We start from the raw sequence: 15264 nt of genomic DNA, 5'->3' as shown, positions 1-15264 counted from the left end.
AACTTTAAAACCAGGTGCTCCTGTCCAAACCAAGTCAAATCAGTGGCCCTCAAAACATGCTAAGCCAGAAGACATCAGCCAAGCCCAGGGACTCCTTGGCTTCTGGATGCCATGTTGCTCAAAGGGAAAGGGCAAGTGCCTGGCTGAGGGCAGGCATGGCTTCCAATGGAGGTAATAAGTTTCATAATTGCAACTAGGAGGTGCAGAACTTCTAAATGACAGACTCCATCTTGTAACAGAAGCAGCATTGTGTCTCCAGGGATCAGGCCCGAATCTCTGCCCCTTCTCATCCCTTCTTCTGCAATTTCCCCGAGCCTCAGTGTTTGCATGGGCAAAATTAAAGAGGTGCAATAATTGAAAATATTTAGCACATAGTAAGAATTGAATGAAAGTTTGCAGTAGAACTACCTTAGTGGGCTAGGTTTCCATTGCTATGGTAGAAATTCTCACAGACTTAGGGGCTCCAAATCACATGAACATATTATCTTATAGCTTCCTAGGGTCAGAGGTGCCCCTGGCTTAGCTAGTTCCTGTGCTCTAATGGTGCTGTGGCTCAAATGGTAGAGTGCTAGCCTTGAGCAAAAGGAAGCCAGGGACAGTGCTTAGGCCCTAAGTTCAAGCCCCAGGACTGTCAAAAAAAGAAAAACACACCTAAAAAACAAAACCCCCAAAACAAAACCAAAATCTCAGTTCTTAGCAGTAGGATTAACACCTACAACCTTCAGATTCCAGAAGCCCTTTCTGGGACATGGTTTTCTCTACAACATGGCCATTCATGCTGTTAAGGACACCAGGAGAGCTTTTGCCTGTTTAATTAAAGATAAGAATTGTATGCTCAGTACATCACCTTGACAATAATTTTTTTTTTAAAAAGATAAGAATTGCATGGACTTTTTGCCTAGGCTGGCTTTGAACTGTGGTTCTCAGATATTAGCCGGCTGAGGACCTGAGTAGGTAGAATTACAGTCGTGAGCCACAGAGCCTGGCTATACTTTCTTCACATGGCTATTACAAAGTTTTAAATGGCAGATGCAACTTGTATTATTTCCCTGCTAGAGAGTTCTGACCTATAATTTCTGTGAACGCTACTATGAAATTATGACTCATGGATAAAATAAAAACTGGATGTTGTTCTAAGTACACACACACACACACACACACACACACACACACACACACACACACTCCAGAGCAAAGGATTGAACTCAGGGCCTTGCATTTGCTGAGCAAGCACTGTCTTTCTTGAGTTACATTCTCTACCCTTTGGCATTCATTCATTCATTTATTTGTTTATTTGTGCCAATTCTGGGGTTTAAGTTCAGGGCCTGGGAGCTGTCCCTGAGCTTCTTTTGCTTAAGGCTAGCATTCTGCGACTTGAGGCACAGCTCCACTTCTGGCTTTTTCTGAGGTTATTGGAGAGTCTCATGGACTCTTCTGCCCAGGCTGGCTTGGAACAGCTATCTTCAGATCTCAGCTTCCTGAGTATCTTGGATTACAGGTATGAGCCACCAGTGCCTAGCCTATTTTATTTTAGTTTTTTTTTTCCCAGATAGGGTCTTGTGCTTTATCCTGGGCCAGTCTCAGGTCTTGATTCTCCTATCTCTGTATCCTAAATTGCTGGGATTATGAGTTTGTACTACGATGCAACCCCTAAACTTTCATCTTTAGGCATGATTCTGTGCAGGCAATGTGGAAAAATGTGCCCAGTTACCACAAATAACACACTGGTCTAGTCTTAGATTTGGAAAACAGTTCTTTGAAGCTAGTTACCATATGAGCATGAGAGAGTTTCATTAAGTATTTCTGATCACAGATGCAGCACATTATTAAAATATCATTTTTACAGTCACCCTAGAGGCTGAGGTTATCTTAATATGGAGAGAGAAACAGCTTGTGGAGCTGTTATAGAAATGAAATTACTAGAAAGCAATGCACTCAATTGCATATTGGCTCAGGGGGTTATTCTTATTAACATGTTTAGGGAGGAGTTTTTGCTCGTTTCTCCGAATTGCACTCCAAATTAAAATTTGGGCTTGGCACATCAATATACCAGATTCCTGAGGAAAATGCAGCTTCTAATTTTTCTTGTGATCTCTGTTAAGCTCATAGATACTGTGCTGCTAGGTAGCACATGCTGCCTCTATAGAACACTTGGATTAAGATTGACTATAGTTAGGGTAGTTTGTGCCTGTGAACCTAACTACTCAGCAGGCTGAAATTTGAGAATCTTGGCTCAAAGCCAGCTCAAGCAAAAAAGTTTATGAGGCTCTAATTTCCAACTGACCACCAAGAAAAAAAAAAAGCCAGAGGGACTGCGGATCAAGTGGTAGAGTGCCAGCAAAGCTAAGGGACAGCATACTGGCCCTGAGTTCAAGCCCCAGTACCAGCACATGCACACATACACACACTCACACACACACACACACACGCACAATTGACTACAGTCCTGCAAAAGGGGTCACAGTCCTGCCTGGCCTGAAAGTAATCAAGATTGAGCTGCTGAGAAAAAAAAGCAGGTAGACTCCCTAAAAAAGACAACACCTCCACACCTCCTCTGGTAATGTTTTTTAAACAAAATTTAATAAAAAATTGCCTAAATAATTGAATGTAGATATGGGCTTGCAATGAATGACCAGCAATCTATGGCACAGATATAATGAAATGCAAGCCTTCTCATAACATAAATTAGTATGTAGCCAATCAACAGGAGGGTAAAAGAATGACCATTTGGTGCAAAATTACACTGTTTACTTTAGTTTGCATATATTTGGAACTCAAGATTAGTGCTATGGTAACCATTTCTGCACATTGCCTATCCAGAAATGTCTCTTCTCACCTAAAACTAAAAGGCCATGCATTCCAATACCATAGTTTCCCTTTGTCCTTACTATAATCTGGATGTTGGGGCTCACACTGAATCTCCAAATTCTTGTGCTGAAATCCCAACTCCCCAGGTGTGTGTGAGTGTGTGTGTGTGTGTGTGTGTGTGTGTGTGTGTGTGTGCCAGTCCTGGGGTTTGAACTTAGGGCCTGGGCTCTGTCCCTGAACTTCTTTTGCTCAAGGCTGGCACTCTACCACTTAAGGCACCGTGCCACTTCCAGCTTTGTTTTTCTGAGTAGTTTATTGGAGATAACAGTCTCACAGACTTTTCACTCTGGGTTGGTTTGGAACCACTATCCTCAGATCTCAGCCTCCTGAGTAGCTAGAATTACAGGCATGAGCCGCCAGTGTCTGGCTTCCTCAGGTAATACTATTAGGAGATGAGGCATCTGGAATAATTAGGCCATGAAGGTAGAGTCCTCACCAATGGGCTGGTACCCTATAAAATAGCCCAAAGGAGGTCTTTTACCTCTTCTACCATGTGAGGAATCTTCCAGAAGGTATAATCTATTTATTGTGTCTTGCTCTTAGCTTTCCAGCCCCTGGGATGGTTGTTTATAAGCCAACTAGATGATGGTATTTTTTTTTGGGTGTGTGCCAGTCCTGGGGCTTGAAACCAGGGCATGGGCATTGTCTCTGAACTTTTTTGCTCAAGGCTAGTGCCCTATCATTTGAGCCGCAGTTCCACTTCTGGCTTTTTTAGTAGTTCATTTGGGGATAAGAGTTGCGTGGACTTTCCTGCTTGGGCTGGCTTTGAACTGCAGTCCTTAGTTCTTGGTCTCCTATGTAGCTGGCATTCCGGTCGTGAGCCACAAGTGCCTGGTACTAAACTATGGTATTTTAATACAACAGCTTGAATGGAGTAAAATATTCAGCAATTGGGGATGGGGTTAGATAGCTCAGTAGGAAAGCACTTGCCTAGCAAGTGCAATGTCCTGGGTTCCATCCACAGTACCAAGAAAAAGAGACAAATAAAAAAATCTGAAAATGTTCAGCAATTATATTAAACAGACCAGTGCCCAAGACAGTGATATATTAAAAGAGTTCAGGCTGGCATGATGGACACTGTAAGACTTGATGGTTCTTTTGTGTGGTTTTGTTTTTTTTTGCCAGTCCTGGGACTTGAACTCAGGGCCGGAGCACTGTCCCTGGCTTTTTTTTGCTCAAGGCTAGCACTCTGTCACTTGAGCCACAGTACCACTTCTGGCTTTATCTATATATGTGGTGCTGGGAAATCGAACCCAGGGCTTCATGTATACGAGTCAAGCACTCTTGCCACTAGGCCATATTCCCAGCCCAACTTGATGGTTCTTATAATACCTAACCTCAGAAAAAGGTTGGATAGAGGGGTTAGAGGTGTGTGTGTGTGTGTGTGTGTGTGTGTGTGTGTGTGTGTGTGTACACGCATGTGGCAGGTGCTTACTGAGAGGAAGAGAGCACAATAGCACTTTGACTTCAGCTGATACAACCTTTCAATTGCCTGGGTTAATGGAGGCCAGAGAAAGCATAGGTAATGCCTGGCTCTGGCCTCCTTTTCATCCCCAGTTCAAAGTCTTTCCTTTTATGATTTTCCCCCTTCATTTCTCCCATGTGCTGGTTGTTACTGAGAAACTAAAATGCAGGAGGCCAGGCAAAGAAAGGAAGTGGGTCACAAGGAAGCTGAGAGCTGCTTGTCTACCTTTCTAGAATGTTCCACTTTGCCTCAGTGAAGGATTCCCAGCTGCTATGTTAGGAAACCAGGTGGGGGTAAAAAGTGCTGAGCACAGAGCCTGGCCTTGATGAAATGCAAAAAAGAAAAAAAAGTGGAATTGTTTATGACTCTTATTACTCTTTCCATTGTTCTGTTTGGAGCATTTTTTGAAAGTGTAGCATCAGCAAAGCTCCCGTGGTGAGGAGAGAACTCAGGGTTGATTCACTCAGACCTCAGTGCGAGAGGGAAGGGCATTGAAGAAGGGCAGGAAATAAAGAGGAGAAAAGACAAGAAAACAAATCAATATGAAAGGAAATGTTAAAGAGGAACTTTTAAAGCATGTGAGAAATATGGAAGACGTTGCTGAGAGGTATTTGTGTCAGAGGCTCTGTGGTGCCCACTGGGGAGATAAGCCTCATGTGACAAAGGACAAAGGCTCCTTGTCTCAAGGAGGCAGGCGGGGAGGGGGGGCTTTATGGAAGGATGGTCACCAACTGATGTTCCAGCGGGTTAGTCCAGTAGTGCTGTCTCCAGGACCTCAGGGGGATAGGGGATTGATGCTAAAAGACAGTCAGGGAGTGGGGAGGCATGATGTCAGTGGGTCCCAGAAAAGACTGTGTATGGGAGGGAGTGTCATACGGTTTGGGGGACGGCAAGAGGAGCCACACAGCTGTGCATATATACCCACAACCTCCTGGCCCTGGAGACTGGACCTGTCCATTTCATAGCATAGCAGGGTTTGTTGAAAATGTTTGTGATAGGATAACTTTGAATAGATTAAGTGACAGAACCATGAAAACCAAATGGACCCTTGGTATGGAACACAAGCCTGGAAAGCAGCTCTACTCTGTGTGTGTTTATGTGTGCATGCATATGTGCACATATGAATGTGTATGCGTGTGTGTGCAAAGTAGTGTTTTTGAATAATATTTTATTAAGTTTTTATAATTTTTTTTGTGTGCCAGTCCTGGGGCTTGAACTCAGTGCCTAGGTGTTCTTTCTGAGCTCTTTAGGCTAGCACTCTACCACTTGGCACCACAGCAAAGTTGATCATAAAAGCCTAAACTGTAAATTCTGGCTTATAGTTTGGTATAAACCTTCATGGAAAACAGAAGCCAGAGGTCAATGGAAACTCTTTCATAATAAAGAGGAACACGAACTCTAAGCACTGGCTTACCACCACAACCATGGATGAGTACTCTGGACTCTGTAGGCTATATTAGTTAGACTTTTTCAGTGCAACAGAACCCAGGGACTGTTTGATTGATTGGTTGGCTGACTGTGAGGATTGGCTCACCACTATTGAGGAGGCCAAGAGGTCCTAAGATCTTCTGTTCTCAAACTAGAGAAGCAAGAAATTGGGTCATTCCGTTTGAGTCCAAGGTCTAGGAAGCAGGTGTGAGAGTGATGGTGGCATGGGGTATATACTAGATGGAAGTTGACAGTTAAAGATCCAAGGTCACTAATGACTAAAGGCAGGAGAAAATGATGCCCCAACTCAAGATGAGGAGATAGCCCACCCTTCCCCTCCTTTTTTGTTTTATTTGGGTCCTTGATGGCTTGAATTCTATCCACCCATTTTGGTGAGGTGGGGTTCTCAGTCTACTGATTTCAGTGCTCATTTCTTCTGCAGAACCCCTCACATGCACAATCAGAAAGAAAGTTTGCACTAGCTATCTAGGCATCCCTTAGCTCAGGCAAGTTGGTGCATACAATGAACTATCTTAATTTGTTAATGTGTGTGTGTGTGTGTGTGTGTGTGTGTGCATGCATGCACGCGTGCACCAGTACTGAGGCTTGAACTCAGGGCTTTTTGCTATTGTTTAGCTTTTTCTGCTCAAGGCTGTCACTCTACCACATGAGTCACAGCTTCACTTCTAGGTTTTTGCTAGCAAATTGGAAAAAATAGTCTTATGGACTTTTCCATATGGGCTAGCTTTGAACCAGGATCCTCAGATTTCAATCTCCTGAGTAGCTAGGATAATGGGTGTGAACCACTGGTGCCTAGCTCTATCTTTTCTTAAAACTACTATGAACTGACAGATAAACCCTTTTGTAACTTCCTCTGGGTACATGATCACATTAAGGCTTTGAAGGTGATTAAGAGTTAGCTGTGTTCTCAAACTTTATCATTGTGTTATTAAGAAGATAATTTTAAATCAAATTCTACCATGCATACCTCTCCTTTTCAAGAACATTCTTTCAGAAAATAGGCCCAAGGCAGTTCATACAACTTGTTGGATTCCACTTTTTAATAAAAGATTTCTTAAAGCAGGACTTTGATACCTGGAACCAGCATTAGTCAATGAGTATCTCCCAAGCAGTGTCCGGAAGTGGGAACCAGAGGACTGTTCCCATGGGTGCAGGGAGAACAACATAGGCCTGTGGAGGCTCACGGTCTTCAATCTGTTCACACAAGGATGAGGAGCACACTGGCAATACTGCATATGCAGCCCTTGACTTTTGCCATTGAGAGTCTGTTTTTGCCATTATCATGCTGACGAGCAAATCTCTCCATTCTCCAATGAAAACTCATTCTGCACTGTCAGGCACTAGGAACTCAGGCTACTCAGGTGGCTGAGATCTGAGGGTCATGGTTTAAAGCCAATCCAGGCAGACAAATCAGAGACAGTATGATCCCTGATTAACCAGCAAAATGCTGGAACTTGAGGTGTGGTTCAATTAGTCATGGACCAGCCTTGAACAAAAACGGGAAGCAAGAGTGAGAAGGCCTGAGTTCAAGCCTCTACAGTAACACACACACACACACACACACACACACACATACACACACACCAACAATAACAACAACAACAAAACTACCACCAAAATCACAAAAAGCAACAACGGAACCATCCATTGGATACTATGTTAATTTTTTATTTAATTTATTTATTAATTGAACACAAATTTTTTGAGAAGGTGTGTTACATAGTAGGGCAGTGTGTACATTTCTTGTGATATCTTACACCCTGTTTTTCTTTCCCTTCCCTAGGTCAGGTAGACATATATACAATACACAATGTACCAAGAACATACACAGTATCCACGTGGCCAAGCCCAAGGAAATTTGGCTAAGGCTTTAAATGTAATGTCGACATTAGACAATACGTCGACAGTAGTCTTATATGAACGTACATACATAGCTTTTGGGCTATTGTGTTCCACTGAGAGGTCAATTTTTGACCTTTATATGTTGAGTAGTTGTTTGGTTTTAGTTACATACTGTTGGGTCACTGCTCCAGTCCTGTGGGAAATACCATTTGACAAGCAGTTTTTGGTTTCACAGACCTGGTCTCTACTGTCTCTCCATCACCCTTTCTTTTTTTTTTTTTTTTTTTGCCAGTCCTGGGCCTTGGACTCAGGGCCTGAGCACTGTCCCTGGCTTCTTCCCGCTCAAGGCTAGCACTCCGCCACTTGAGCCACAGCGCCGCTTCTGGCTGTTTTCTGTATATGTGGTGCTGGGGAATCGAACCTAGGGCCTCGTGTATCCGAGGCAGGCACTCTTGCCACTAGGCCATATCCCCAGCCCCCATCACCCTTTCTTAACAGTCATATATCAGGGAGATCATGCCCCTTTGTTTTCTGTGTTCTAGGCTTGTCTCGCTCAACATTATTTGTTCAAGTTCTGACCATTTCCCTGCGAATAACAATATTTCACCATTCCTAATCGCTATGTAGTATTTCATTGTGTATAGGTACCATATTTTTTGGATCCATTCATCTGTGGAGGAGCATCTGGGTTGTTTCCATATTTTGGCTATTGTGGATTGTGCTGCAATAAACATGGAAATACAAATGTCTTTTTGATATCTTGGGACCTGCTGGTCAGGACAGATGCCTAGGAGTGGTATGGCTGGGTCATAGGGTAGGTCTATATTGAGATTTTTGAGAAATCTCCATACTGATCTCCAAAATGGTTGTACTAATTTGCACTCCCACCAACAATGGAGAAGGGTTCCTCTTTCCCCGCATCTCCTCCAGCATTTGTTGTTGCCTGAGTTCAGAGTATAGGCCATTCTAACTGGAGTGAGGTGGTATCTCAGGGTTGTTTTTATTGGCATTTACTACCAGGGATGTTGAACATTTCATCATATGTTTCTTTGCCATTTTTATTTCTTCTCTTGTGAAGTCTCTCTTTAGCTCCTTTGCTCATTTCCTAATTGGTTTATTGGGCTTAGAGGGGCTTAGTTTTTTGAGTTCTCTGTAGATGACCGATATCAGGCCTTTGTCTGTTGCTGTGCTGGTAAAGATCCTTTCCCATATGGTTGGCTGTCTTTCTGTTTTGGTGGCTATGTCCTTAGCTGTGCAGAAACTTTTCAATTTGTAGTAGTCCCATTTGTTGAGTCTCTCCCCTATTTGTTGTGACCCTGGGACTCTCTTCAGGAAGTTCCTTCCTGTGCCTATAAGTTCTAGCGTCTTTCCTACTCTGTCCTTCAGTAGTTTCAAGGATTCAGGTCTGATATTGAGGTCCTTGATCCATTTTGAGTTGATCTTGGTGCATGGTGATAGGCTTGGGTCTACTTTGAGTTTTCTGCATATGGCTGCCCAGTTCTCCCAACACCAGTAGTTGAAGAGTCTATGTTTATCCCATTGTATGTCTTTAGCTCCTTTGTCGAATATCAGCTGACTGTAAGAGTGTGGTTTTATTTCTGGATCTTCACTTCTAATCCATTGGTCTTCCGATCTGTTTTTATACCAATACCAGGCTGTTTTTGTTATGATGGCCCTGTAGTAGAGCTTGAAGTCTGGTATTGTGATACCTCCCGCACTGCTTTTTTTGCCTAGAATTGCTTTGGCTATTCTAGGTCTTTTGCTGTTCCATATGAATTTATGGATTGCTTTCTCTATTTCAGTGAAGAATGTGACTGGGATTTTGATAGGGATTGCATTGAATTTGTATAATAATTTGGGCAATATGGCCATTTTCACTATATTGATTCTGCCTACCCATGAGCATGGGAGGTCTTTCCATCTCCTTGTGTCTTCTTTGATTTCCCTTATTAGATTTTTGTAGTTTTCATTGAATAGGTCCATCACGTCCTTGGTCAAGTTGATCCCTAGGTACTTTATTCTTTTTTTGGCTACTGTAAATGGGATTGTTTCCATAATTCCCTTTTCTGTTTGTACATTGCTGGTGCACAGAAAAGCTGCTGACTTTTGTGGATTGATTTTGTATCCTGCTACTTTGCCAAAATGGTTTATTAGGTGTAGGAGTTTGGGGACTGAGTTTTTTGGGTCCTTCAGATATAAGATCATGTCATCTGCGAATAGGGATAGTATGATTTCTTCCTTGCCGATGTGGATCCCTTTGATGTCCTCCTCTTGCCTTATTGCTATGGCTAGGGATTCCAGCACTATGTTGAAAAGAAGTGGGGAGAGTGGGCATCCTTGTCTTGTTCCTGAGTTTAGGGGGAATGATTTAAGTTTCTCTCCATTTAATATGATGTTAGCAGTTGGTCTGTTGTATATGGCTTTTATTGTTTTGAGGAATGTTCCATCTATTCCTGTTCTCTCCAGAGCTTTTAATAAGTATGGATGTTGTATTTTGTCAAAGGCTTTTTGGGCATCGACGAGATAACAATGTGATTCTTGATTTTAATTCTGTTTATGTGGTGAATTACATTGATTGATTTACGGATGTTGAACCATCCTTGTGACTGTGGGATGAAGCCTACTTGGTTATGATGTATAATTTTCTTGATCAGTTTCTGGATCCTGTTAGCTAATATTTTATTGAGGAGCTTTGCGTCTGTGTTCATTAGTGATAATGGTCTGTAGTTCTCTTTTTTTGTTGGGTCTTTGCCTGGTTTGGGAATGAGTATGATATTAGCTTCATAGAATGAGTTTGGGATTTCTCCCTCTGTTTCTATTTCACGGAAGAGTTTGAGGAGTATTGGTATTAGCTCCTCACTAAAGGTTTTATAGAATTCATTGGAGAATCCATCTGGGCCTGGGCTTTTCTTTGTTGGGAGGTTCTTGATTACCCCCTGTATCTCGCTGTAAGTTATTGGTTTATTTAGTTGATTTATTTCTTCTTGGTTCAGTTTGGGCAGTTTGTTCTTCTCTAAGAATTGATCCATTTCTGTAAAATTATTGTTTTTTGCTGAGTAGAGGTCCTGGAAATAGCTCCTTATGATTGTTTGAATATCGTGTGTACTTGTTGTAATTTTTCCGGTGGAGTCCCTGATTTACATATATGAGTCTCTTCTTTTTTTTGTAAGTCTTGTGGAGGGGTCTGTCAATTTTATTTATTTTCTCAAAGAACCAGCTTTTAGTCTTATTTATTCGTTGAATGGTCTTTCTATTTTCAATCAGATTTACCTCTTCTTTAATCTTTGTGATCTCTCTCCTCCTAGTCATTTTAGATTTGATCATTTCTTGTTTATCCAGTTGTTTTAGTTTCATCATGAGGTTATTCACCTGCTCTGCTTCCATTCTTTTAATGTGAGTGCTGAGGGCAATGATCTTGCCCCTCAGTACTGCCTTAGCTGTGTCCCATAGGTTTCTTTGTGATGTATTTTCATTATCATTGTGGCTTACGAATTCGTTGATTTCATCTTTAATTTGGTCTGTGGCCCAAGTGTTGGAGAATAGTGTGGGGTTTAGCCTCCAAGAATGTGTATAGCCTCTGTGGTAACCGTTTTTATTGAGGGTTACCTTTAATCCATTGTGGTCGGATATAATACATGGGATGACGTCAATACTTTTGTATTTGCTGAGGTTCTTTGTGTGGGCTATGACATGGTCTATTTTGGAGTATGATCCATGGGCTGCTGAGAAGAAGGTGTATTGGGTCTCTGTAGGGTGGAAGATTCTGTATCGATCTGTCAGATCCATTTGGGATATGGTGTTACTTAGGTCTTCAGCTCTCTTGCTGATCCTCTGGGTGTTGGATCTGTCTTTTGGAGAGAGTGGGGTATTAAAGTCTCCCACTATGATTGTGTTTGGGTCTATCTTGTTCTGTAGTTCTGTGAGAATTTGCTTGACATATATAGGGCCTCTTTTGTTCGGTGAGTATACATTTATCACCGTGATGTCTGGATTCTGGATTTTTCCTTGTATTAAAATGTAGTGTCCTTCTTTGTCTTTTTGAGTTGATTTTAATGAAAAGTCCAGCTTGTCTGAGATCAGGATGGCTACACCTGCTGTTTTGGTAGGTGCGTTTGCTTGGAAGATCTTGCTCCATACTTTCATTCGGAGCCTGTTTTTGTCCCTTGCTATAAGGTGGGTCTCTTGTAGACAACAGATGGCAACTTTTTGTTTGCAGATCCATTCTTCCAGTCTGCTCCTCTTTATTGAAGAGTTTATACTGTTTATATTCAAAGAGATCAAGGATAAGAGTGTTTTTTCTCCTTCCATTTTCTTCTTGGGCTTTTTTTCCTCTTTTTTTTTTTTTTTTCTTGTCTTTAGTGAGCTGCTCTTTCCGCTGGGCTCTGTCTATTGTAGTTTCTTTTTTTTCAAATTTTTATTATCAAACTGATGTACAGAGATGTTACAGTTTCATACGTTAGGCATTGGATACATTTCTTGTACTGTTTGTTACCTTGTCCCTCATACCCCCCTCCCTCCTCCCCCTTTCCCTCCCCCCCCCGGAGGTGTTCAGTTCACTTACACCAGTTTTGCAAGTATTGCTTTTGTAGTTGTTTGTCTTTTTTTACCCTGTGTCTGTCAAATTTGGTATTCCCTTTCAATTTTATTGTAGTTTCTTTCTGTTTCTGTCTGTGTGTCCTGTACAATTTCTGTTGGGTGGGATTCCCCTCTTAGAATTCGCTGTAGGGCTGGTTTTTTTATTCACATACTCCTTTAGATCCTCTTTGCTATGGAAAGATCTGGTTTTCCCCTCGAATGTGAACTCCAACTTCGCTGGATATTTTATCCTAGGTTGCATGTTGTTGGCCTGTAGAACTTGGATGGTGTTCTTCCACTCTCTTCGTGCTTGGTAGGTTTGTGTGGAGAGGTCTGCTGTTATTCGGATCCTCTTCCCATTGTAGTAAATGTCTTTCTTCGCTTTGGCTGCATTTAAAATTTTCTCTTTATACTTGAGATCTGAAGTCTTGAATACTATGTGCCTTGGTGTGGCTTTTCTGGGGTCTGGCCTGCCAGGTGTCCTATAGGCTTCGGTTACCTGGATGGGGTCCCTTGTGAGATTGGGGAAGTTTTCTGCAATAACTTTATTGAAAATATGATGAAGCCCTCTGCTCTGGTATTTGGCTCCTTCTTCTATTCCAATTATGCACAGATTATATCTCTTGTCTTTGTCCACTAGCTCCTGGATTAGTCTGCTCTGAAACTTCACCGTTTCTTGTAGTGTGGTAATTTTCTGGTTTTTCTTGGCTGCATCATCGTCTAAGAGAGAGATTCTGGATTCCATATGGTCAATTCTTTGTGCTGTGGATTCAATTGCGGAGTTTATGGATGTCAGAGAGCTATTTATGGTTGCCAGATCAGCTCTGATCGTGGAAATTTCTTCCTTTAAAGAATTGCATTTTTTTTTTTTTTTTTTGGCCAGTCGTGGGCCTTGGACTCAGGGCCTGAGCACTGTCCCTGGCTTCTTCCTGCTCAAGGCTAGCACTCTACCACTTGAGCCACAGCGCCACTTCTGGCCGTTTTCTGTATATGTGGTGCTGGGGAATCGAACCTAGGGCCTCGTGTATCCGAGGCAGGCACTCTTGCCACTAGGCTATATCCCCAGCCCTAAAGAATTGCATTTTAAATCTATTTTTTTCATGCATTTCACTTCTCATGATGTTAAGGTCTTCTTTAAAGGAGGTTTGCATTGTATCCATTTTTGCTTCCATTTCTTTCTTGGCTTCCTGGATGTCCTTCAAGTCTTCCACTCTAAACTCCTGGAATTGTTTTCTGATTTCGTTTCTGATGCTTTTCATCATTTTTGTTAACATGGCCTCAGTTGTATTTTTATTCTCCGTCTCCTCTTCAGTCATGCTGCTTTTTGGAGCTGGCGAGTTGGCTTGCCCTTTGATGAACTGTGTTATATTTCTTTGTGATTTCCGCATCTGGAGATCTGTGGATAGCTTCCCTGGTTTGGCTTTGTGCTGGTTCCCGCTGGTCCGTCACTGGGAGCCTTGTGTCCTGGTGTCCTGGCTCTGGGTTTGGGTTTGGCTGTTGAACCTTGCTTCCCAATGGGTGAGCGTGTCCTTCTCAGTTGTTGCTGAGGTGGTCACTCTCCCTGCACTTGGGGGCCGGTAGGTTCTATGTCTTTCTCTGCGGGACAGTGTCCTGCCATTCTGTTGTGCTGACCCTAGTGTGCCCCTGGTGGAGGTTTGCTGGTCGCTGATTCAGTGTGGCGTGGAGGCTTATCTCTTCTTTGGTTCTTTTTTTCCACTCTGTATCTTGGTCAGAGGAGCTCACCTCTAAGGCGGTTTGCCTTCCTGTGTGGACCGCTCCGGGGCCGGTGTTGTTGAGGGGCTGCCCACCCACTTGTGCGAAATGCACCAAACTGAGTAGGCACGGCTGATGGAGAGCTCTGCCCTCCTGTGCAGGTGTGCCTACCAGAGTGGGCACTGCTGCTGTGGCCCCGCACACCTGAGCGGGGTATGCCTACCAGAGCCAGCGCTGTCGCTGGGGGCTCCGCCCACCTGTGTGCTGTGCGCCCACTACAATGGCACTGCCGCTGTGGCCCTGCCCACCTGGGCGGGGTATGCCTACCCGAGCGAGCCTCGGGTTGTTGGGTTGTGCTTGCGCCCTCCCGAGAGTCTGCTGTGGGGGGACGGTATGTGTGGGGCCCAGTGGGATCAACTGTCCAGGCACGGGTTAGCGCCCTCAGACTGTGCCTCCGCTGCGGGGGGGGGTCGTGATCAGGCCCAGGTGTCCCTCCCTGCTGGGCTGGTATTGCCGACCAGCATCTGTGGCTTTAGTTGTAAGAGTCCACAAGGAGTAGGCGCCTTGGGTGGGGCTTGCACTGCCTGCGGTCCCCAGGCCCCTGTTGGGAAGGGGGTAGGTAGGGCCGATGCGGCCAGTTCAGGCTCCTCTGTGACCTTGGCACTGCTCCACCCTTCCTCTGTTAGCTTCTGTGTCTTCCCAGGGCCTCATGGGACCTTCCCGCCTGATTTGGGGGTTCTTTGTTCCCTTGGGTTGGAGAGGGGGAGGGAGGGAGTTCTAGCTTCTTTGTAGGGTTTGGGTCTCTGATAGCTGGTCTCCCGTTGAGGGAGGGGGTAATGGGGGACTCACTGGTTCTGGATTGTGTGTGTGTCCTGCGCCGCTGTTGGTCCTTCGGGGGTGGAGTGCTGTGGTGTAGCGAAAGGTCGTGGTGGTATCCCCGGCTCTCCCTATCTGCACCTCTCGGTTTCCCCGCCGCTCACGTCCGTTCCCGGCTGTGTGGACCCGAACTTCCCGTCGCCATCATTGCAGCGTGTCTTGGTCTGCACTCTCTCTGGGGTCCGTGGAGTCTGGCTGTCTGGACTCTGCGCTCCCTGTGTGAGTTTTCGGCAGTCGGTCTGCCATTCGCAGAGTCCCCTTTCCCAGCCTGGCCCTGTTCGGGCCAGGGTCAGCTGGTGGGGGAGGGTACCCCGGAGATTCTCCGGCTCCGTGCAGGTTATAGGCTCTTCTTTTTTGCTCCTTTTTGTTTCCTGCATTTCTCCACTGCTTCTGGCTGCTGGTTTTGCTGGGTTCTTGATGGGGTGTTGGGTGCTGGAGTTCCCAGCTCGCTATTCAGTTGGAGCAAGTCGGGGTGC

This window comes from Perognathus longimembris, chromosome 3, assembly GCF_023159225.1.
Source record: "Perognathus longimembris pacificus isolate PPM17 chromosome 3, ASM2315922v1, whole genome shotgun sequence".
Classification (NCBI taxonomy): Eukaryota; Metazoa; Chordata; class Mammalia; order Rodentia; family Heteromyidae; genus Perognathus; species Perognathus longimembris.
Note: the sequence above shows the minus strand (reverse complement) of the source record.